The following is a 25,843-nucleotide window of genomic DNA, read 5'->3' on the forward strand; positions in this document are numbered from 1 at the left end:
GGCTTGTAGATTGCCAGGAAACACATCAATCTCCCGTGCTCGCGATCCTATATGTCTTCACCCTCCGTGCAGCGTGACCCCATTGCCCTCCCTCTAGTGTCCACTGGGTTGCTCTTGTCTGTGTTCGTGAACCTCCGCTGCCCTGGTTATTAAAGAGCACTGGGCGATATCCACCCTCACCTTTCTTTCTCTGTCCACACGCCCTAGCTCGCTTTATTCCTGCCTCTCTCCCCCCTCCTTCAATTTCTCTATTCCACCGAACGCTCCCCCCAAAATAGAACAGAAGGTTGCTGCTCCTCTGTCCCCGCTCCTGCAGAAATCCAAATATTCACCGGTGACACGCCGAGACTACCTGCACAAACCTGTAAGACAATTACCGATGGGAGACTTTATTAATTGAAATGTATTTATAATTCTCATCAGTAATCACACTCCCTCTCCTTTGTTCCTGTTCCATCAATCACAGTGGAGTACGGCAGGCTGGCCCACAGGTGGAGAGGTTGACTAATTAATGAGTGAAGGCTTTCTTGTTCATCCAGACTGAAGGAGGCGCCTCAGGCCCAGGCTCCACCACGGTCGGATGTTTGAGGGGCCAGTTCATGCCTCTGCGTCGAAGCTATAGGTACGCAAGTAGCAACCGCACCGGGCCAAGCATTCATAGTCGTTTGTAGTGGTGTGTGAGTCTCGTTGAAACACTAGTGGTGGTAGAGTTTCTATGCTGGTTTTGAGTGTCTTTTGAATTGTTTGGTCTTATTATTTTCAAATCCTCGGGTGTCTCTGTTTACTTCAGTAACACCGAGTGGATCATGTTGGAGTTGGAGCCGCGAGATGTTGAAGAGCAATTTCTAAACAAAAAAAAAGAGAGACGTCGTCTGTGTTCCTTCCTACGCTGCCCTGACGTCTAGCTGCATTTCGGGGGAGGTATCAATTTTTTCTGTGATCTCACAAATTTAAGGACCTGGCCCAGATACATTTGTGAGACAGACTTATGTATGATGCCACAATTTGCTGTGCTATCATAGGACAGGAATGCATATATCTGAGACACAGTAGTGACAAAAATGGAATGAGCTTGTGCAAACCTTCTGTCATCCAAAGAATCCCATCAGCGGCCTCCTTTCAGGCAGAGGTGGCTTTAGCTTATTTCTCTCTGATTAAAAAAGGCAACACCCAGCATTTAGGAATAGAGAAGCCTTTTACCTTCTTCACTAATATGTAGCCGTCTACTTTATTTTCCTCTGTGAACTGCTGACTGGTGCCCACACTGTTGAGGGGTCAACGTGAAGTTTTGTTTGTTATTTTACAGCCTGATTCTTCTACAAACTGTTGATTGCCACATCGTGATAATTGCTAGTTTCCGCAGGATTTCACACTGAAGCCGTTGGCATTATGGGATGTTTAAAGTTTAGTGCCAGGCTAAACACGATGTGCTAATGAGTAAGTGTGATGAGCTGGAACAGTTGATCCTCGGCAAACAGTGTGTGACTGTGGTTTACACTGTTGCCGCGCTTGTGTCAGCACGACCCCGCTCAGACGCTCAGGCAATAAAATCCATTTCAGGTGAGCTAATAAGAAGCACAGAGCAAAAAATACAAGGGTGTAAACACACCTGAAAACGCGGCGAGAAGCCGATCATCCAAATCAAATTTCGAAATGCTTGTGACCTTGTTGTCAGTGCAGTGCGGCGTGAATGCATTTAAGGATTTATTAGGCTACTTCTTTCTCTGAAAATGCCGTCTGCTTACTGATAATTTGCTCTTGTAAAACCAGCCAAGTGTTGTTTTTTACAGAGATACTTACAGTCTAGATCCAGCACCATTGATATCTTTTTGGAAAAAGTACCTGGAACTGACAGTGCTCATCGAGATCCTCAAGCAAACTGCTTCCCTCGTGACCCCCTGACATTTGCTTGAATGGAGGAGCTTTTGATTTTATAAAGCCCTCGGTGTCAGCGCTGTCAGATTACGCAAAAAGATTGCTTTAACTGGCCCATCGGCAAACCTCTCCACAGCACTCTCCCTCTCGCCGTCAGTACCTTTTAATGAAGATCCTCCTATCCTAATAGAGTCCTCCTGTACTCACATCAATTCAACCGCTCTTAACGCCGCCTCCTTATTCTACACACCCCTTCCTCCGCTCATGTACACCCCTCCGCTTGGTCTCTCTCTTTTGCTCCTGGGCTGTTTTTAATTGCTTGAAGGTCATTGACAATAATGTGACAACTTATTAGAAAGCCCATCTGATGCCACTGATTTTTATACCTCACTTTGCCACAGTGCTTGGTTTCCAGGCAATTACTGAGCATGCTATTTATTAATTTCACGGTTCACAGTGCATCACACGCTATAAATGGTGAGGGATGATAACGCAGTCATTCACAGTGTCTGTGGCACTTATCGATTTTGTGTGAGTTGCCCTGGTGGAATGGAGCCTTCTTCTTTCGGGCATTAAATACTGGGGTTGGGGGAAATGCACAGACTGAGGGGGAAACAATCTCAGAATCCGATACGCCCATTTTGCTGCTGCATGCTTTGAAAAAAAAAAAAAAAACATCATTGTACATACACAGGAAAAAAAGAAAAAATCTTACTGCACAGTCTGCCCTTTCTATTTCCACAGGAATCCATTTATCTCCAAAGATAGCTGACATCCCCGTACAAGTGTTACACAGCACTAACAGTACAAGTGCCGAGACCAATTATGTGTTGTTTCCTTGAAGCAAGACGAGACACTAGCAGCTTTCTGCAGTTCGCCATGCTGTTCTTCCAAAATACCCTCTCTGTGCCAAAGTAATGTGTCTGTGTTACAGGAAGCATTTAACCTGTCAAGGCTAGAGTTTGGTGTGTGTTTGGAAACAATCCAATAAATTAAGGAGAGACAAAACCTCTGCCAAGAAGTTTGACTCAGACATCTTTTGCTAAACAAACAAAATGGTCCATACAAAAAAAATCCAACTATGCTATGTTCAATTTCTCTCAAACAATAGCCTAATCTTTTAAACCCTTTTTTTTATGTTTTAAATTAGCTCGACACATAAGTAGAAATGTTTGTGTACCCCAACTTCCCGAGGAAAAAAGAAGTCCTCAAAGGATTATTTCATCCAGCCTCCAGCTTCTTCTTTTCAAGTCTCACTTCACATGAGTGGCTCTCATATCCGCAGCCGGTGCTTTGCCCTGAAGGCGAAAGGAACATGCACAAGACTCTGACCTTTGAAGTCAACAGCATAAATGTTGAGTCTGGCTGTCATTCTTGTCTTGTTATCACCTGTGAGCCGCAGGAACCACAAATGTCTCACGGTTCATGTTGACGTGTTGGATTGATCACCAAAGGGCACCAGGTGTTATCTATGTATCTATATCTACCCACGAATTCCACAAGCATCTGACCTTCTATATGTGGAACGCATATTTCAAGGACCATCATCTTAAAGGACTTACAGTTAGCATGTCTATTTCTAATTGACAGAGAAAGTGCATGGTTGAATTTGCTGAGATTTGGACACGTGATTACTTTAAAATGAATACATTTTGAATAAACCGGTGACCAGTCCTCTGTAGTATAAACTAAGTTCTACATGTCTTCTTCCACATCCTCAGAGAATCTGCAGCAGCCATCGGCAGCTTGCAGCCCGGGGGTTAAGGATTGCTGGGAAACTAGACACAGACATTCACAGGAGTCGCGGGTGCTGATCTGATCTCCATCATGACTTCAACATTCATAGAATCCCTTCCTCTTTAGCTTGTTGTCTATAAACTAAAAGCACAAACTTTACTGTGTTGCTACTGTGTTGTTGCGATGCTAAACAGACACTTGAATTGCCAACATGCAATGAATTTACAACTTATATATAAACATACGTGTGTGAACAGTTATAAAGCACATTCAGTTTCTTTTCATGAAAATCTCGACTATAAAATCCTCACTGCAGATAAACCAGGTAGGATGAACACAAAGTTGTGTAACTTCACTCTGCACCATACACAGACCACGAAACGGGCTCTGCACTAGTCCAGTTCAGAGCAGGATGCTTGCAAATGATCAGAAACTAAGCAGTAAAGGGTTCATAGGTCCATTTTTTTAGTCCAATCAGGATTCAGCCTCATGTTTTATTATTACAGCATGCTAGTACAGTGTAGCACACTGTCGTGTATATCAAGCCTATGAGCACTTAGCGTGTTGACAGTGTGTTGGGAGACACTTGTGCTTCAAAATCCCACTTTAATGGCTTTCTATATGAGGCTATATATCTGCAGTGGTAAAGTCCTGCTCGGGGGCATGTGAGCGTGAGCTTTTCCATGTGTTTTCATCACACACAGCCTCGGCTGTAAAGGCCTCCCTGCCAGAGCCATGCCTGATTGAGAAGGCGGCTCCTTTTACGGTCTGGAGCGCTCTGAACTTTACGAGAGCGACAGCGGCCCTTCCGTCCTGTAGCTCCCGGCTGAAATATCATGTTTGTTTATCTCTGGAGAGAATTTATTCTGCTGATTCATTGGCTGGCACCCCCTGCAACGGCTGAAGGAATTCGATTTTCTCTTTATTTATTCGCTTCATTGTTCCTCCTGCGGAAGAGTCGTCTCTGCTCTGATACCACGGGAAGACTTGCTTCGTCCTCGCCATGGTCCTTTGTGAAATGAGATTAGAGGGAGAAAAGGGAAACGAGAGATAGAGGACAAGGGACATAATAGAGTTGTTATTCTTTGTAATCTTCCGTCTCCTGTTGTTGCTTTTCTGTTTTCACCTTCAAAATAGCCCATTATATTAAATACACATGTCATTATAGTGAGTGATAATATTTGAAGAACAGAGTAGTTTAAATAGTGTTTTTTAGAAGGCTGCTTTAGACTTTTTTGACTGTAACTGTTTGTACTCGCTGTGACTCACCAAAGGGTCAAATGTTCAGCTGTTAGTGGGAAGAGGTTGAAGCGTATAATTTAGATGTACTTTCCAATATATTACAATTACAGAGGTGGTAACAGGCATCACCAACTCCTACTCACCATGAACCATCTATTCCAACTTATTATGGAGGTTTATGATTTGAGACGGATATGACTTGATGTGGTCTCACATTCATTAAGAATGACATTGAGGAATGATAAACGGCTGTGGCAGTGTTTGTCAGTGTGTGTCAGTGTGTGTGTGTGTGTGCGTGCAGGTCATCCGTGCTGAATGGCGTGACCCGAAGTGCTGGTGTCAGGGCTGCGAGGCAAAGCGCGACACACCTTTTGCCATTTTCTCACTCCTCCTGCAGTTTTTCACGCATCTGATGTGCAATCAGCTTGACGTGTGACCACTCGGCGTCACGTGTCACTTGGAGAGCCCTGCAACCGCAGGGAGGAGACCTCTTGCACATCACGCTCCTCTGGAAGGAGGAGGTCACATGGACTTTACATGTAGGTCACACGGCCCCTGCATCTCTCTCTCGCTCTAGTTCAATTCCACCAGGAGACATGAAAGAACTGCATTGCTAAGGAAAAGCCGGAGTATTGGCAGCAGGCAGTGGGCAGGAGAGAAATCATGGTAACGGTGATAACTAATTGTTTCTTTTCAAGATATTTAAACGAGAAATATTATTCTCACAGTCAGATGAATATTATTCATTTGTGTTATTATTTGAAGAGGTTTACATGAAAAATAATTACATTCATCATATCGTCGATTGCTGCAATCTCCTCTTGTCAGATTCCATCAGAAATGCTTGGTTTTAGCTCCTGTCTCTTTAAGGCCCCAGTCCCTGTTAAGCCTGCTCGGCTGTGATTGATGAATCGCCTCTGGTAAGTCTAGGGAAAGTCTGCCACCGATCTCACTTTACCTGGCTTTGTAAAGGGCTCTGTCAGACTGCCAGCTAGGCATGCATACTGCAACTGTGGGGCCTGGTGATGTCATGTGACATCACAATAGTCAAAAGTAGCTTCCGGCTAGGAGGAGCTCCCTCTCCCGTGTCTGAACTTTTTAACTTTGCAGAACTTTTAAATACACAAAACCTATACAACGCACAGAGCAAAGGCAAAAATATCATCATGTCTCCTTTAAACCTGAAGTTGACCAGCCGTCTCACACACACACACACACACACACACACACACACACAGACAGACAGGACAGTAAATATATAGGTAATATAAATAATAAAATATAAATATTAAAATGAAACGATACAAAATTTCTTATCATGACCAATAGTGGCTTTTTGCGGATAATATCTCTTCAAACATTTATCTTGGAAGATGGTGCGCTTAACTCGCGGGGTCATATTTTTGGAACTAAATAACGATGCTGGGTGATCACCGCTCCAGGAATTCAGTGTTTGTCCTTAAGGAGTTGACATATGTGCTCCACCAAAAATGAAATGAATGTCACGCTCGGTTCACCGTGGCCGGGAGCAAACCGCTTGTGACAGGGATGAGAGAAGCCGATTTGCCACGCCTTCCACAGGCCTCGTGCACGCCTATCAGTGATACTGTACGTCTGTTTATCCGTCCCCATGCACAACTTTGCTGCTGGTACATCACCACCTCTGGTCAAGAAATCAACCAAACTCCATCTGCCGTGCCATGTGGAAATTAAACAGTAAATGCATTAGTATCAGAATGTGCGCTGTTTTCTGGCTGTCTCCTGCAGGAGTGTAACAGATTAATCAGTGTGTCCTCTGCAATTCCTGGAGCAGCGGGGGCCATTGAGAGTCACAAAGTTGTTATGTTGCTCAGGAAATAAATAGTAATTGCAGCTCCAGAGTGTTTTCATGGCTGTACTGTTGTGTTGCAAATGATTATTCTCCTCTTTGTTTTGCATTTATTCACTGAGGGTGTATCAAAGAACTTTTTCTTGTCTTTCCGAGCTGATGAATTGCAAACAATGGAGATGAAGTGACACGGAAGCAGCATTCAGGCACGTTATCTCCTGACATTATCCAGATGGGCTGTATGTGGGAGCGCAAAATGAGTGGCTGTGGACTTTATCCAGAGTTTATTTTGCTAGCCCCCGAGTATGAAGTCAGAATAATGTCCCTATGAGCCCATGTGAGAACACAGCAGGAGATCTTCTGTAGGATTCACCACAAGCGAGTGGGCGGCTGATCCCGTTTCAAACAAGCTGCTGACGAAACCCTGAAAAACATTTTTAAAAAATAATATGTATTACTTAGGATGGAATTTTGAGAGATTTCTATGCTGCTCATAGGTGACAGGCAAACTCTGAGGACTGTCTGGACATTCTTTGGAGTTGCTGTCTGAAAACAGCCAAACAGAAAGGACTGCAATTGTTTCCTGATATCCTCAAGTATATAAACCCAACCCTTGTGTTTGTGACATGGTTAGCCCCTTCTGTTAAAACCCCAACACCTCAGTGTAGCATGCAAAATAAGAGCAGCATCAATATTTGTGCTGTATTCTACTTTTTATAAGACTTCTTTATTCCATTGTAAATTCACTGGCAAGGGGATGCTGCTTATTCAATATACTGTGAGTCAGGAACCTGTAACTGGACTATGATAGTCCCACAGGTGCACTTCCACTGTTTGCAGCTAGGTAAACGCTTTGTGGCTGTAAGCCTATTGTGAATTATATCATAGGAAATTTGATTAAAGCAATTGGATTTTCATGGTAAATTACTCTTTACCCCTCAAATGACCCCTCAAATGAGAGAGCGGAGCCTCGGGCTCATCTACGTAACTGTAGACGACAATGTGTTTTCACCAGCACAGATGAGAGAGAGAGGGGGGAGGGGGGGGGGGATTTGATTGGATTATGTGAAGTAATTCTTCACTTCAACAACTTCGTTTACCAACAAAAGCAGCAGAGAGCAGTTATAGTTCAGGGTTGTCTTTCTTTTTTCTTTGGAAAGTTGTCACAGCTTTTAAAATTCCTGGGTTGTATAGAATAGACCAGAAAGTTTGTGTATCAGAGAGGCTTTTGTTTTGTTTGTCTAAGAGTGAAGTGGAGGTAATGGATGCACCACTTGATCAGCAAGCGACATGAGAAAATAATACGCCATGAAAGTGACTTTTCATTTGCTGGCAGCACACATAACCAAATTACACGCTAAACACAAGAAAAGCAGAAGGACACAATTAAGGGTTGTTTTCTCTGATAGCTGCGTATCTAATTTGCATGACTTTGCATAATATAGTCCATAAAGGCAACAATATTCATAATGTGACAGCCAAATCATATTTTCCTTGATAGGGCAACAACATTACTTTTACTTTATATTCCGAGTTTTGAAAGAGCCTCAGTCTGGGACGTAGCGCCAGGAAGAGAGGAGGAAAATAGAGAAAAAGAAAACCCAACACCTCGGTCGAGCTGTGATTGTATCTTTAGCACTTCTCTCCCGAGGTCTGCTGATTGAATAACTGAAGTTGGTAATGTCTGTTATCATTAAGTCAGCCAGTGCTGTCTTTAATTTAGTGCCATTACCCAAATTAGAAACTGAGAATTTAACTGGGGAGGAAAGTGGATGATGAGATTATTTTATTCTGAATAATAACCCTGTATATATGCAGTGACATTTTTCGGGAAGATTAACACCAGTTAAGTGGTCATTTACATACTGGAGTTTAAAAGGCTTGTTTTTGTTCTGCGACTTTCTCTATAGTTACAAGATCGGAAAAGTGAAATGCTTTCTGAAAACCAATTTCTCTCGTTTAATCTCCCCCTGTTTATATAGATTGCAGGTCTGTCTGACATGCGCAACACGGGTGCATGCGGGAGAGCGTGAGATCCGGAGCGTTTGGTGTCTCGGTGAAAAACAGAAGACTAATTACCTCCTGAAATAATTTAATGTCAGCCGAGGTGTGGGCTCCCCCTCAGCAGGACAGCTGAACAGGCCCGGCCCTCTGCTTGGAGATTCATCTCTGTCAGCTTAGATAAACCTGTCGGCCATCACACCCGTGGCACACACATTGTGTTCCTGGACCTGCAAAAGGGAAGAAAAAAAGAATGACCTGATGAAGCTGTCCTGTCTTGCCTCCGCTGGAAAGAGACAGGAGGCCTAAATGAACACGAGCTTTCATTACCGCTCCCCTTTTTAGCACTTAGGAGGTGCATCTGTTTGGGTTTTTTTGCAAATCACCTTTATCCTCCGCATGGCATAACCAGCTGCCATCGCTCTCGTCACTGGTCCTTGGAGAAGTCAGGTTGTGGTGTCGGATGAGAGTGACTAAGCCATTTGAAGTGCAGGTTCGCTTCAGAAGTTTTGTCAAATATGTTGATCAGAAAAAGGAGCTTCTTCCCTATTTTCAAATCGCTTTATCAATTGTATATACTGAAAACAGGGTGTTGCGCAGGTTGGCTGTATGAAAATCACATGGGCAGGGAACCTTGTATTTCTACTTATAAATCAACAGCCACCCTCTCAGTCTTCCTTGGCCTCTCTGAAAGTCATTTAAAAACATTCAACAAATTTTCTTCATCATTAATGACTAAAACTGTCTGATGATCTTTGGGACTTCTCTATTTGTTTATTTTGTTTATCTTCATATTTATCAACAACTAACTAACGTAATATTTAGTGTATTTAACTGTGCGTTACCTTGTTCGGCCAGATCCACTCTAGTTGGATTTTTTTTACTTTATTTTTGTACTTTCTATAATGTCATTAGTTTTTTATATGTATTCGTATTGTTTTTTAATATTGTATAGCTTCTATTTCACTCTGGATCTTTTACTTAAGTTTCTAAATTCTCTCAGTTGGCCTCTGCAGTCTTGTCCCACACAACCAGCTCTAATGCTCTAAAGATGAAGTATATTTGAAGCGGCTTTGCTCTATGCATATGTGCAAAGAGAGAATATTAGGAAAAAACACAGGAAAGTTTAAGTAAAGATTTACTTCTCAGGGACCAAACTGAGGAGAGCATGGTTTTGTCAAACAGATGATTGGGGCATTAATGAAGTGCAACTTAAATGTAAGTAGCCACAGTCATCAGGTTTCATTTTACTCTGAAAAATGTGCAACGTGCGATAACAACATATTTTACTTTCCTGTAAAAATTATTTGAAATATATATATATATATATATATATATTATTAAAACAAATTTCACTGTCCCCCATCTTCTTCCTTCTGAAGACGAACTGATCATCTCTGTACTCTCCTAATAATGTATGTGCAGTCCCTAAAGTGAGTGATAATAGAGTAGCTGCCTTATTATTGCATGATAATCCCATCAAAGCGAGGCCCCATGATGTGACTGATAATAAACCACAGTGTACCGACACAGTGGGCCCCTCGCATGGCGGCGAGCTGTGGCTGTTGTCAGCTGTGTCCTTGTCGTCCAGTCAAACTGAACCTTACATGTCGGTCACAGCTCAGTGATGGATCGCTGCTTAAAATCAACAATCCCTGAAAATATTTAGCAAAAATGCAATACTGGCATATGCCATTGAAACTGGAGGCTGGGTGCGTGTATATGTTCTTCTTAGGACACAAAGAGTCCCAAGGTTGCTCGTCATCATTGGCATCATCTGATCTATGCACTGTTTTACTCTGTTAAGTGGAAATGCTGCATTATTTTCAAATTATAACCGAAAAGCATTTGGAGGCCCTCTTCAAGGACGTGCTGTTACGATCTCAACACAGTAGAAATATCTTTACCATTTGTTGCACTTTTGAGAGGATGATAATCATAAATGTCATTCAGCGTTTGCGTGGAGTAAAACATGTTGGATTTTACAGCCGAGCCGGCAAACAGTTGGCGCCGCGTAGGAATGAAGGGAGGGCAGACGAGTGCTTTTTACTATTTGATGGGCATGAAAAAAATCCCAAACAAGAATTTCAAGGATGCCCTGATGTCTCTTTGTTGCGTGAGGAATATAGATAAAGGCCAAAACTGAAACACATTAGCGATTAAATTTGTCTGCTGAGACCTGGGCTTTTGTTTCAGATTGATTTAATGGTGTTTTGAGGCAAGAGGCTGTTATTGTCCATTTATTTGAGAAGAATTTTACCTTGATTCTTTAATCTTTTATCATTTTCTCCCTCTGAGGTCCATTTAAAAACCATTTCTCATCATCATGTTCACCATCATTTAAGGGTTGTAGCCATCAATGAAAAACAGCCTTGAAATTGTGAACATTTGGCCGGAGATATACTTGATATACGTTCCCGGAGACAACCAACTGTGTTGTGAACGTAGCTGTTCATATACTTGCCGATGTACTAAAGGTGATACTGGAGGATACTACTAGAGGGCAAACTGGAGAAATCACACAGTAAGGAACTTCTGAAATTGCATTATGTAAACTATAAACATGGCGTTCAAGGTAGACAAAGAGACTGCAGCGCCATCGTAGATTATCTGCAAGGCCCTTAAATCAAGCACGGAGTGACAATGGAGAGCATGTTTATCTTTTCCTGCCAATGCAACACATCTATGATTTATCTATGATGTATTGATTTTCGAATGTCCGCCAGAATGTTGGATGATTTGTTGATTGGCCCGCTGATGATACACCATGCATTCCCTAAGACTGCCGCTACACAGTCCCTACCGGTCAAGTCCATATGGCATCTAGCCTGCGTGTAGCATAGATTTCTGAAGACGTGCACAATCGACACTCCAAATGGACCCAGGATATGAGAGGCAGCCATCAGGCGCACACGTACGCGTAGTTAATAGCAAGTATAACTCCGGCCTTAGTTGTTCCCCAAGATCTTGGGGCTTTTGTTCGATGGCCCCCCCGTGTGAAGTTTTCCCTCACAGATCAGGTTCTACGACACCTTTGGCACCACTTCTATGCTTTATGAAATCCTTTTTCCTGAGCTCCGACACAGCAGTCTTCAAGGATAAACAAGCTGCTCTAATATCAATATATACATGTCAACAAAGGCAATCACTTTTATTCCAATCTGAATATTTCACAATTGCCTTTGGCTCAGCAGTTAGATCTCACCACATTATTTCCCGGGTGTGTGTTTAAAACTTTGAAAGCATACTTGCTGAAGCTGAGACAATAACCTGGGTAATATTACCTGACGCAAATGAATTTACCCTTTCTCTTCCAGCTGAGGACATTTTCCCAGAGATTCACTCCTTGCCGTGAATTTAAAGTCTTATACCGTGAGAATGAATGAGGCGGCTTCAAGCAGGTGTCATTCAAATGAGTTCAAGTGAAATAACACCCAGAGTCAAACACAGGCTTATTCATCTGCCCCTCACCTCTTCATCCATTCATCCCCTTTCTCTTCTCCCCACAATTCTTCTTCTTCCTTTTTTCCTCAACAAGACCCCCGTCTTCTTATCCCACAAATTAATCCCTTCATGAACAGCTCACAGACGAGCAGCAGAAGAAGAGAGTCGTCTACAGAGCGAAGGATGATAGAATCCTAAAGCTTTAAGGCGAACAGTACTACAGTATCTAGGTGGTGTAGAATGAGCTCCATTATTGCTCTCAGGGCTCAAATTGAAAACATTACTGCTCCCATTCACAGTCCTCAGACACAGAGGATGGTCTTTATTTCCAATCTCAGTCTCCTTTCTGGTTGAGGGAGCGCTCGCCTTGTGCGTGTGTGTATGTGTGCGAAGTAAGACGGAGGGAAAGATGGTGTGTTTCTGTCTGGGCGAGTGTGTCTTCATAAAGTCCTCCCTGCTGCTGTTGTGCATATACAGCAGGTGACCTCTCCTGAGCCTCCTCGCACCCCCCAGCACTCGCACATTGAGATCAACGTGCGTTTTGTGCTTTGTTTTTTTTAAAGCCAGCCTTGCCATCACAAAAGCTGTGACGTTAGGTGCCGGCGCTGCGCTGTCGACCTTCGTAAGTCAGAACAACATCAGTATGCATTGGGCTCCACTCAAAAGGACACATAAGGTCATATTTTGGTGAGGGCGCAAATGAGTGAAAACATATGACCTCGCAAAACACTTGAATAAATAAAATGTCTAGCCAGGACGCCTCGTACCCTTCACTATCACGCGTCTCTGTCGCTTTTGAGCTCTTCGGATAAAAACCAAGGTATGAAAGCCTGGATATATGTACCGGAGATATGAACACTGTATCTGCAATAGATTCGGCTTGCATTGTTGTTGAGTATATTGTGTAGCAACATGGTGGTATTCAAAAGGTAATTTGGGATTATGCACATCAAATTAGAGAATGAATATATGGATGAGAAACGTTGGAAAGCTTGATGAGACTTGAATATACAGTCTCCCCCTGTGGTACAGCACAGCACAGTGCGTGCTGACCTGTCGTTTGGCTCGTTTCTGAAGTGCTGTTTGCCTAAAAACAATTTTCTGGAAGTAGAAAGGTCACATCCCCCCCTCACCCCCCTCCTCCACCCTTGTTTCTCCTCTCCGCCATCCCCCTTTTTTCCCGGGGAGGCTGCCAGATTGCTTTAGCTTTTTAGTGCAGCTCGCTGACAGACGGACAAGAGGCTGACAAGGTCACAGCCTGGAAAAGCATTCATGATGGAAACACCAGCTTTAAGGGGAGGCAGCGAGTGCCCATACACAGTGTGTAGCCTAATCATCAGTACAGTGCAGCAAAATAAATAGCACAAATGTCCACTGAACTTCGTATTAAAATGCTCTGATGGTGGTTAACAGGAAATAACAAAATCTAAATGAAGTCTTGGGCAGGTTACTTGAAATATAATCAACATACTATTACATATTACTGAGCGAACAGGCAATTTAGCTACTTACTAATTAGTCAACAATTAGAGTAACTTGTTACATTACAGAAGTTACTTATTAGCACAGCTCCTCTACCGTTAACTAAGAGGCTCCACAACTTGTGCATTCAGTAAAACAAGGTTGGCTTACGACATGTTTACAAAAACAGCCTCTGCTGTTTGTCAATGGGTGTATCTTAAATGTTCTGAAAGGCGACTTGTATTTTTGTACTTTTTAAAATCATTTTACAAATCGACCTGCAGCATTGTCGGCTGGGCTCAATGAAAAACAATTTGTGTTATCTGGAGTTTCTTTTCTATTATGATAAATGGTAAATTAACTGTATTTATTTAGCACTTTTCAAGTCTTATCAACTCATACCCATTCATACAGCGCTATTGTATCCTGCACTTTTCCTCGATCACGTTATTGACAAACAGCGAACACAGCCATCACATGCAATTTGGGCTTCAGTATCTTGCCCAAGGACACTTAGGCAAACTAACAGAGTCGTGGACAGAACCACCAGACTTCTGGTTAGTGGACGGCTTGTTCTCTCCCCTGAGCCACGGCCTACCTAATCCTTCAATTTCTGATCTAAACTAACACCTCACATAGCAGTCTATTCTTTTATTCCTAAAGGATACAATTTGTATCAATCCTGCACCAGACTCCCTGTAAAACAACAAATAAACTCACCTTCAAATTATGATCTTGGATTAGCCACTGTCATGTATTTACCTGTTATGTAAGGAATGCATTGCTCGCTAGCAGTGAACATAATACTATGAAATATTTCAAAAAAGCAACTTTTTGCCGTTTCAATGCCTCCAATTTCCCCTTATGCTCGTAAAGTGAATTGCATGGATCTAAATTACACTCAGTGTTAATACTCTATGGGTTTAAGAATGGATATTTGACACCTTTGATATTCCACAGGTTTTATATGCCATTTTATATCGACTCTATATTATCGTTAATAGCGGCATTGAATGCAGTGCTTAGAGCTTTAGAAACCTGGATTCTGCTGTGGTCGTTTTCTTGTTGGAATCGTCAGTCTTCAATCCCACATGTAAGAAAAAGGCTCGGCTGATCGTTTTGAACTCCTTCATGCTTGAAGTCAGTTGCCAGGGTCGCAAGAGGCACGTCCCCATTGGGCTCAAGCATAAACACAGGTTTGGAGGGCTAATGACCCTCCGACTGACAGCCTGAATAGAAGTGTGTGCCCCGGAAGAAAGGCTAATTGCGCTGAATGAAAGATTTGCATCAAGGAAAGGCAAAGGTGTAAAATTGCCTAATCACTCTCCATCAGAGAAAGGAAAAGGAAGCAGTTCTCCAGCAAAGTTCAATTATGCTATTAAGTGATGATTTGTACACTGGGAGAATGACCTCAAACCCTTATGATCGTTCCTCTTTCATATTACACATGATTTCAGGTTGAAAGTTCAGTTTCTTGAGGTTGAAAATTAACTTAACCATCATTGCAATCTAAGACAGAATGGTCTCCTGCTCTCAGCACAGCTACTATAAAGATACTTACTGTAAATCAGTCATTGCCTGAGAAAAACAGAAGCTTGAGGGCTTTATCACTTGTCTGTTATACAAAGTTAGACTTCTTCTTGTAAGTGGGAAATGTTCCCACCAGTGAAAAATGATGTTAACAGCTATCTGTGGGCAGCGGTTAAGAACCTTTGAAACGCTCCTAAGAGAGACATTCCTTTTTATTGTCCTGTTTTTTTGGGGGGCTTCTCTGATGTTACAGGACTCAAGGCAACATCACTCACGGCACAACTGCGGACGGCGAAGACACAGAATGTGTTCGCACTGTTAAAAAGGGAGGCAGCTGACAAAAAGATAGATGATGAGATAAGAGAGGGTGAAAGAGAAAGATTACAGTAAAGACAGAGAGAGATTGGAAAGAGACAGGGAGTGAATGATGAGGTGGCGTGACACCAGTCCGTTGTCTTACCTTGTTATCTCCATCCCGCTCGGCTCAGATTTATTGACACGCCTGACAGGAAGTATCAAATTCATCAGGGATTTCAGGAGTTTGCCCTCTCATCAATGCACAGGATCAAAAATTCAAGTTTCAGCACTTTTTCTTTATTAGTTTGGAGCATGTTGGACTTGATTGATAATCTCATCAGGAAACAGAGTTTTAAAAGGAAATCAAGCCATCGAATCCAAAAATGTAGCCTCTGCATATGTGACTTCACAATCACGGCACTAGAACCATATGATAGGACTATGCAGACATTTCTTTTAAGAATGTCTTGTGGGCTTCATGTTGCATAATTTAGAACAAAATAAGCAGATATTTAGATGTATTATTATGTTAAAGGAGAACTATTATGCGCATCGTCCTGTCCAGTGCTACAGCTCCTCTTTTCAGCCTCTGTCGAAAAAGACATGGGTTTAGCTTGTGTATCTTTAAGATCTGCCCTCCTATAAAAGCCCAGTCTGCTCTGATTGGCCAGTTTACCCACTCGGTTATGATTGGTCCCCAGATTCTAGCATATGTAAAAGATTTCGACCTCCCCACTTTGTTTACCTGGCTTTATAAGCATATATGGTTATGCAGAAGTATGGGCCTGAGTACTGATGATGCGTTTGAGGAGCAGTGTTTCTTTGGGCAAGCTCCCTCCACCACAGACTTTGCTGACCTTGTAACACACTAGAGGAAAGAAACACTGAAAAAGAATCACATGCCTTCATATAAGTATTGGGCAGTATCAGCCATTTCTACAGTCTGCATCACGATAGGGTTATTTTAGATCCTCAAAATGGTTTTCCATTTTAATTTGAACATCCCTCTCTGAACGTGTACACGTAATGGCGACGGTCACAGCAGCCACACTCGCCGCGGTGATGCAAATACCTTGTGAATCTGTAATGTTCATGAGTTCACATACATTATTGTAAGCAGGAGGCGAAGCGTGATGTTCTTATATAGCCGTGTCAGAGTGCATTAGAGATGCTCTCACTCTCAGAGTGGGATCAAGTGCCTGATGAAACATTAGTTTAGCAACAGTGTCAGACCCTGTTCACTGTGAGCCTGTGGTGCGGGCTCAGCATCGGCTCAGAGATACAATCTCACAATCCTCACCTACTGATTCTACTGGAACCATAACAACAGTTGGATGACTTACTTGACTCTTGCTCAATTTCCAATGAACTGTCCCTTCATGTCTTGGTTACATGAAAAAAATAACGAATATTTGACATTTAAACAGAGAGAAAGATTGTTATCAGACAGGGAATTTTCCTCCTGATATTCTAGGTGAAGATTTATCAGAAACTGAAAGTTTGCATGTAGGCGTGAATGTAAGTACAAATGTGTTTATGTTCTACTCCTTCCAGGGTACTCCATGTTTCTCATCAAACACTACATGGGCTGATATTCTCTGTGACCCTGAACAGGATAAATACTTCAGAGTGGATAGATAATTGTTTTTCATTCAAGGTCTCCCATTCCTTCTTTATTTTACGTGCAATTTTCTGTTGTTGGAAACGGCTCGGTATGAACCACATGCAGTCCCCAGCCTCATAATTGAATATTCACTCAGAAGAATAAAACATCGTGGAATCTTTTGGTCCATGATTGCTTCAGGATCTGATTGTGAAACAAACAACAGCTGAAGAGAAATGATTGAAAAAGAGCTGTCTCACTGAGTCTCTTTACAGTGCATCATACTCCTGGAAATGTATGTTGTTATTGCACGCAGTTCTTTTTAAATAAAAAAAATAAAATGACAAGAACAGTTTAAGTGCATTGGAAATTGTGAAATCATTGTTTTCCTGAAAACCTTGTACTGTACATGTTAGCTGGTATGACAATCGAAAAGGCCCCCCCACTGATTGGTAAAATACCCACAGAGGTGCCACTTTTATCGGTTGCGTTGCTCTTAAAATTATCTCAACCATTTGACACAAAGTACTCCCACCCGGCAACGAGAGGAAGCAGGGGGAGAGCAAGAGCATCACTCACCAATTCTATTTCCCAGCTCAGGGAGGTGGTACAGCCGGAGGGGAGGAACACTGACTTACACACCTCCACTTAGCCCCAGCTGAGGGCCCCCTGCCACCCCTGAGATAGAGTTACAACAGGGGGCTGCTCGGAGGCTAAACGCCCTTCTCCAATAGGCCCCTCAGGGTCCCATTGTACATTCGTCCCTCAGTGGGAAACCTTGCCAGAGCAATCTCCAGCCAATCACCTTCGCCGGGGACAGCCTCATTTGTGTAGAACCTGAGTGAACTGTATATAGATATGTAGTGAAATTCACACAAGGACATGTTCAATTTACAGTTGGATGTTTTCTTTTTTACTCGTCTGCAGAAAGTGAGATGCCAGGTACACTTTAGTTTGTCACAGCTCTGCAGAATAACTACGGGCGTCTGTGTTTATGTCAAAATGCTCTGGCTTGTTAATGGGCTTCGGCTCTGCGGTTTCAGAAACCATCATGACCTGAGATTCCACAGCTGTTGCATTTCAAGTCGGTGTTTCGCCTCTAACTCATGCTCATCCCCTGTTGTTTGTCATTAGATGTGAGATTTAGCCAGTGACACCATGGGTGAAGAGCTGCGAGGTATAATCCGTTCTCAGGGGAACATGGCCTTGTGAAGGAATTTAACTTTAGAAGATAGCTTTGGCTTTTGGAATGGATCTGGCGCTGCAGGTTTTGCACCCTGTGGCCTTCAGTCAAAGGCCAAATCTGTATGGCTTTGTCCGAAGATTGGGTCTCAAGGCAGGGGATGGATGAGCCCCATTCCTCGTCCTTGCTGTGCTGGCAAACCGGTGATAACACCTGGTGTGCGTCCTTAAAGACCTAGTAAGGATATAGCTGCTCTGCACACTGGAATAGGAGTTAAGTTTAACAGCTAAACTCTTTGCATTCTGCTTCTTCATCATAAAGAAAAAAAAAAGAAAAATATATATATATATTTATTTAAATATGATATCTTGATTCAATTCACCCAGTATTATGACTAAAATGTTCTGCCCATACATCTAATGTGAATGTCAGTTGTCACTATAGACATAAACATATACAGTATGTACTTCTGTTTTGATCCGAGCCTCAAACTGCTGTCATGGATCACTTGTACACTCCAGTCCAGTGGGATTTTGCAGTTTTAGCTCCCTGTTGTATGCTTTCCCAGACTGCGGTGTCTCTGACTGTCTGTCAAACTGCATGTTCTATATACAGTATATATATATATATATATGTGTGTTTGTGTGAATGCAGCGTCAGTGTCACCACACCCTTCTTCCAGGAACCAATGACTTAACAGGTTGCTACGGATCACGACACCTCCTCTCGTTAAAATCATATAAGATTTGTCCCTATATGAGATCACATTTAAATTCACTAGATCTGGATTCTTATTTGGATCTTCAACAGTGCTTGATTTGTAAATAAGAAGGTGCCGGAATGCGAAGTGCATAAAAGAGCGCAATGGTGATGAGGTGGGAGCAGTTGCCGGAACGTGTACAGAACAGTGTGCCAAAAATTTTACTTTGAATTTTTTAACTGAAAAACAGTAGTTCCTGCATCCACCCCATGAGCCAGTTCCACAGCAACATTTCATGGGTTCTTTTCTAACCCATTCTACATCCCTCCACTAAAGGATTTTGGTAATCCATCCCATACTTTCCATTTAATCCTGCTAAATAACAGACGCAGAAAAAACATAACATTGTTGGCACAGGTAGGAGAACTGCACTCAGCTCACTCCTCCACCAAAGCCCAACAGTCCCCTGAAATTCAATCAAGGCTTACAGCGAAGCCATCAAAACAAAGCAGTTCGTGAAATCATAATCTACATTGCGAAATAATGTTGATAAAAAGATAACGCCAAATACAAGAACAGCAAGTATTATTTCACAATATAAAAAACATGGTGTCATGTCTCAGAAAGGGATACAAATATTCCTGGATTTGCCCCTTTGTCCGGATTTTCCCCAATTTTATATTTTCTCGGCGTAAAGGTGCCGACACGCAAACAAACAGACAGGGGAGCTTATATGTGATAACCTCCTTCTGGCTGGGATAATTAGAGGACTCCAGTCACACTTCTTCTTTTGCCACATCATGAAAACCTAAAGCAAAAGAGAAAACTTTGTGCCATGGCTGCAGTCTATAAATGTGCAGTGTTTCTGACAGAGTGAACAGACCTTGGGGTATTTGTACAAATAGGTTATGTGGGGCCTAGTTGTTTGCTCTACAATATTTGCTAAGATAAGCAGCATGTCGACTAGCTGCAGGCCTGTTTCGGTGTAAAAGGTTAGCAAAGTCATTGAGCTGCGGCTCGTGTGATGCTGCTGCAGCAGCATTCATCTTTCTGAGAGTAATGTGAGCGCTGTGACATTCTCCTAGTTTTGGTGAGGGCACAGAAAAAGATATGGTCTGTCAGCATGACGCAGATTGGTTACAAGATGCCAAAGGTGGGACGTTGTAGAATGAGTGGCTCTGCACTCAGTGCCCCTAATCTGCATGAAGTATTTCGTATTCCAAAGTGGTTTATGAGAAAGATGTGTAGGCAAGAGTTCTGTGTGTGTATGTGTGTGTGTGTGTGTGTGTGTGTGTGTGTGTGTGTGTGTGTAAGTACAACCTACCTTCTACTAAACATTTACTTTCTTACATCCGAGAAAGCATTTGAACCTCTCCAATTCATTTTACTAATCTCTCTCTCTCTCTCTCTCTCTCTCTCTCTCTCTCTCTCTCTCTCTCTCTCTCTCTCTCTCTCTCTCTCTCTCTCTCTCTCTCTCTCTCTCTCTCTCTCTCTCTCTCTCTATCTATCTATCTATCTATCTCTCTCTCTCTCTCTCTTTCCCTGCGTCTCCCACTCACAAAAACAGATGTCCAAGTGACCTGCCTCCATTAAGCAGAGCTCCTCAGGAGTATAACTCAGTGCTGCTCCAGACCCTGCCCCGCCTCCAGACATCAGGCCCAGCCTTCGCCATCCCTCTGCCCAGACGTGGCACTTGCAAAGCGGACTCAGAGACTGTGACGGCGGGGCAACAAGCCAAGACTGGCCCCATCTTCATATAACTCCCGCTGGAGGTGGGAGAGTGCGAGCTGGACTCTGCCCATCCCTCTGCTGTAAGTGGTCATTAAAGAGCTGGCTGACAGCGTTTTCTCTTAGAGTAGTGGTGGAGGTGTCCTGTTCACTGCACCAGCTACTCCACTCGGCACCACGCGGTTCAGTTTCATGGGGTCTGCTGGTTAGTGCCGATCCATCTGTCACTGTGAGTGTGTTGGCTTTAATCATGCTCTGCTACCCTGTGCTGTGCACTGTGTCATCTCACTGACAGTACTAATATTCAGGCTTGGATTCAGTTTTGGACAAATAGGACCAGAATAGAGACACGAGAAGATAAAGGAGGTGAAGTGGCTTCTTGACTCATGTTCTAACCTTTTTGTCTCATTCTCAGTTTGAGGCTGGAGTTTTCAAGGAAAACTCCAAGTTTGTGTTAGCAAATAGAAAAATGCTCCGCAGTATCGTGCCCCACGCTAGCATTAATCAGCTGCCATTGTTTTCCCTCCACCACATAATCATATTCAATATTGATGAGGCATCATTTGATTACTATGGTGGTATTATCCTTAGAGTTAATGGCAGATGTAATTTTATGCCCGTCAACTACAACATAATGTGCTGTTTCTTTTTCATCCTTCAATTCCACCGAATTGTTCCCGCTCCAGGTATTCCCGTAAATGGTGAATAAATTACTTGGAGACACCCAGAAACCTTTATGGTTTTCATTGCTATTCAATCGGCATGGTACTGGGTTTTATTTATCTATCTCTATTTTATGTTGGAAAATCATGGCAGATAATCTCAGGAGCAGGCATTGGGAGAATTAAGCTGCGTGGTGCCTCGGCTGGCCCTTTCTCTCCCCATGCCTGCCTCCCAATCCAATCTACCCCATTCATCAGATGGAGGCGATAAGCTCGGGGAGCACATGCAGAGGCACTGTGTCAGCTAAGCTCTCTGTATGACTGCGTTATGTTGCAGTAACTGGCTCATATATGTCACCACCTTGGTTAAGAAAATAAATATAAATCAGCATCGAATACTAGTGTGTGTGCAAGTGTGTGATAAATAATGCTAGAGGTCAACATAGGACAAAACAGAGGTCTCTATAATGAACAAGAAAATGTACTACATGTGGGTCCCAGCCATAGACTGTAAATAACGATGGACAATGCATCTCCACTTCATACCACTGTTCAAAAATTGAGCCAGAACATTCTGGATATGGGCGTGGCCATTTTGCACCGGTGACATCATTTGAAGCCAGTTTCTGCGCAGTAGTGATAGTTGCTCAACCAATCGTTAATACATCTCAATCATTTAGTTTCACCAAATTTTGTAAGTATCAAAAAAGCTGATTAACTTACCGAAAAAGAGCACTTGTCTATCTGTGTGATAAGAACTACTGAAAGAGAAACTATCTTTGGAAAACATATATTTTGTGTGGGCTTTATTTTCCTTATTTTAAAGATAAGATAAGATACATTTATTGGTCTCACACACATGCACAGACAGACGACATGCAAATGGGGGGACATTTGTTCTCTGCTTTAGACCCATCTGGTGAACACAGGAGGACACACAGAGCAGTGGGCAGCCATGCACGGCGCCCGGGGAGCAGGTGTTGGGGGAGTTAGGTGCCTTGCTCAGGGGCACTTAGACAGTGGGGTAGGGAGAGTCCTCTTGGACTTTTGAACAGATCCAGGTGTTGTCCATCAAGGTATGTTTTTGTTGTCACTCCGTGGAGTAGAACCAGACACCATCCAGTCTGATTTTCTGCCCATAGCTAAATTTGTCTGCCTCTAGTCCACCGCCTCTTATACTGCAGACTGCCACCAGGGAGCCTTTGATAAAAAAAAATGTTAGGCCTTTAAAATCGCAAATTTACAAATGACTTAATTTTAAGGGATTTTTTTCACTCAATTAAAAAGTATAGTTACACTTTAATGCGGCTGTTTATTCAAGCGTTAAGCAATTTATTCTAGCTCACTCTTATCTGTGCAATATCTAACCATCTTCTGTGTTTAAATACAGGACTGTACTTAGCCGTTGTTTTCCAATGTTTATTATAACTACTAGCTACCAATAGCAGACGGGTGTAACCTGTAATTTGTTTATATCGCTTTGCTAAGTAGTTTTCACATAGCCTACTCTTAAATAAGCTGATAAAGCCGACTCAAATATGTTGATTCAATATGTTGATACTATCATTTTTTATTCAGTGCTCTATTGCAACTATAGAAGTATCCCTGGTTGGGAATCCGTGTAACGCATAGTTTGCGCTTTGTGTATTTTCAGTTGCTTTGTCTGTAGACAATGACAGACAAAGCTAACAAACCTCACCATACAATCTCTACTGTTTAATGTTCCATGTTAGACGTATCGCAGAAGACGGACATACATTGAATCAAACAGGACCCTCACTCCCCGGCTCGGAAATGACTTGCATTCATCCTTTCATTAGACACTTTATCTAACTTCCATTCTTCTATTTATCTATCTAGGAGAGCATTCATGTGTCACTTTCTCTTATCCGTGGAGACTAGCGTGAAGACAATGGTTCCATCGCAGCATTTCCTCTTGTTCTGTCTCTGCTCAGCAAAACATGACGGAACAAATGAACCAATTAAGTGTGCTGGTGGCTGTGCTGTCCCAGGGGGGGCGTCTAAGGAACTGAGACGGCCTGATTAGCTTAAAGGTAGGCCTGACTGAAGACAGCCAGCGAAGACAACTGCAGTGAGAAAAGCTCCCGTAATGCGAAGACACACCACTTGACAGTCCACCTGTGTGTATTGTCTTCTCTGCCTATGGTAATTTGATTGGTGTTGATTGGTGTCAAGGCTGCTGTAAAGTTTGAGTTTGTACAGTGGGACACACAACAAATGTGTTTGTTCACAGATTAGCACTGGGGGCAGACGAATGTGCTGCATTTTGCAACAGAGACGTCCTTATACCCTCAACAGTGGCTACCTGATACCTGAACAAATTACCTTCATGAGTGACATCTCCAGGTGCCGAGTCCAGAAATGTTTAAGCCAGTCTAACTTTATTTCCATCGATCCTACGTGCTTCAAGAACACCTAGACGGGCTCCACTTGACTGTAAACAAGAATGATCAGTTAATACCTGCGGTATTGATCTGACTTGACCCTCTAAAATTGAATCTCTTCGTAGACACTGTTCAATCTTTCTGTTATCATACACCCGCAGATTTGAAACTCATGAGCTCTGCACTGCCGAGGGACAGAAAATCCCTCATAAGGTGTGACATTTATTTGTCTTCATATACATTTTACTGCCAAGGTCAGATTCGATCTGTGCTTTTTCCATAAATAATCGGAAAATCTGAGAAAATATTTGTGTACAGGAAATGGTTAGGTTGGCCACAGTGGGTAGGCGCTGTGATTTATAAACGTAGCCCACACCCCACAGAGGTCATCTGTATTTTTTGCTGAGCTTAACACAATGTCATGGAAGGATTCCTCCTTTGGCCTTTGATACACAAGATGCTGAATGGGTGACAATGCCACCTCAGCTGTTCAATACCAGCTTTTTACTTTTCTATCACTCCCTGACCCACTCAGCTATGATATTGGACCTGCATACCTTTCCCTTCCTATTTGGCTTATTTTCTGAAACTGTCACACCCCCCTCCTTTCCCTGTCTCTGCCATTGTGACGAGATCCGCAGTTTCCAGTCCTGGGGGAGAATCGAACATTCAAAACCTCTTCATCTCTGAGGAAATTTTGAGGCACCTTGTCCCCCATGGTCAATTTGTCACCATGTGGAATGCCAGGAGGTGTCCTTGGGGCTGACCACTAGTCATTGCTCTGCCTGACACTCGGCGAGAGAAAAAAGAAAGGAAGGCAGAGGGAGGGGGAGAGAGAGAAGAGCAGAGGGAGAATGAACCTGACAAAGGCCCCGAAACAGATCCGTCCCACTCAGCAGAGCCAAGGGAGTATGCAGCCAGGCTGTCAGCACCTCTCATTAGTCAAAGGCAGCCTCCCTGACAATGTGACACTGATTACTGAAAGCCCTGATTCAGACTTTTTCTCCAGCTCTGTGTAGCAGCTAAAGCAGCATACATGTGTTCACGAGCACACACGCGCACACACATTTACTACTACAGTCCATTCCTTGCGTCCACAAATGCTTGAACTGCATTTAATTTCATTTAAAATATATCCCCTCCCATCTCCAAAGGGACTAAAGCCTTCATTAAAAGGAGCGATAAAGGGCGAACTGGTTTCTTCCAGCTCAATTTAAAATCTATTTATTGATTTTCACAGGGTGTAAATAAATATGAAATGCTGTTATTGTGCACGGAGGCTTTTACACTGGCAGCAGCGGCGGAATTAGAGCGGATGAAGAGTGGCGTTCATTAAGAGTTTATCATTTTTATTGATCTGGCTGAGATGTCTCAGCACTGAGGAGGATCTGATTGCTTTTACTTAATCACTGCATAGAGTTGTGAAAGGGAGGACTGATTGAGAGTATAAGGGGTTACCAAGGGAAATTGGACTTGTCTCCCAATTTTGTCCTTTTACTGTCCAGAGACTTTAGTTTTTAAGCAAACACGTAAATGTTCCATTTCACTTTTAAGCAAAATGCATCTTTGTTAAATAAACATACTACAACAACAATTTTGTTCTTCACCTTTGACCCCTCAATTTAATTATTCTGTTTCAGCGAGAAGATGTTTTGAATATATACCAGAAAGGAAAATTGAGCTTGACTCCACAGATCTTGGATTGCAAGTTTGAAATACTGCCAAGATAAAATATACATATCTGCTGGTAAATGTAATGCGGGATGACATTATTTACAGAATAACCTTAGATTGCTTCTCCCTGTGCCCTTTTTATACCTTTGATTCACAATGAAAGGCTCCTTCTCTAGACACCCATTTATATTTGATAAAAAGAGAATAGTTAACTCCAATTTCAGTCAAATAAAACATAACTTTTGTGTGTCTCTTGTTTGAAGGCACATGCAATTTATTGAAATGCTGGTGTTGGCTCAGAAATTCTGAGGTCATGATACTATTTCATATTTTTATAATAGGAATCGGAAATATACGGCTAGTTAGTGTGTTTGTGCTGTTGATATTACATTTTTTATCAAAGATTTCCTATTTCCTTGATCCAGCATCCCAGATGGTTGTCTAGAGAGAAATAAATGAGTGAATGATCATTT

This window comes from Platichthys flesus, chromosome 8 (genome assembly GCF_949316205.1).
Source record: "Platichthys flesus chromosome 8, fPlaFle2.1, whole genome shotgun sequence".
Lineage (NCBI taxonomy): Eukaryota > Metazoa > Chordata > Actinopteri > Pleuronectiformes > Pleuronectidae > Platichthys > Platichthys flesus.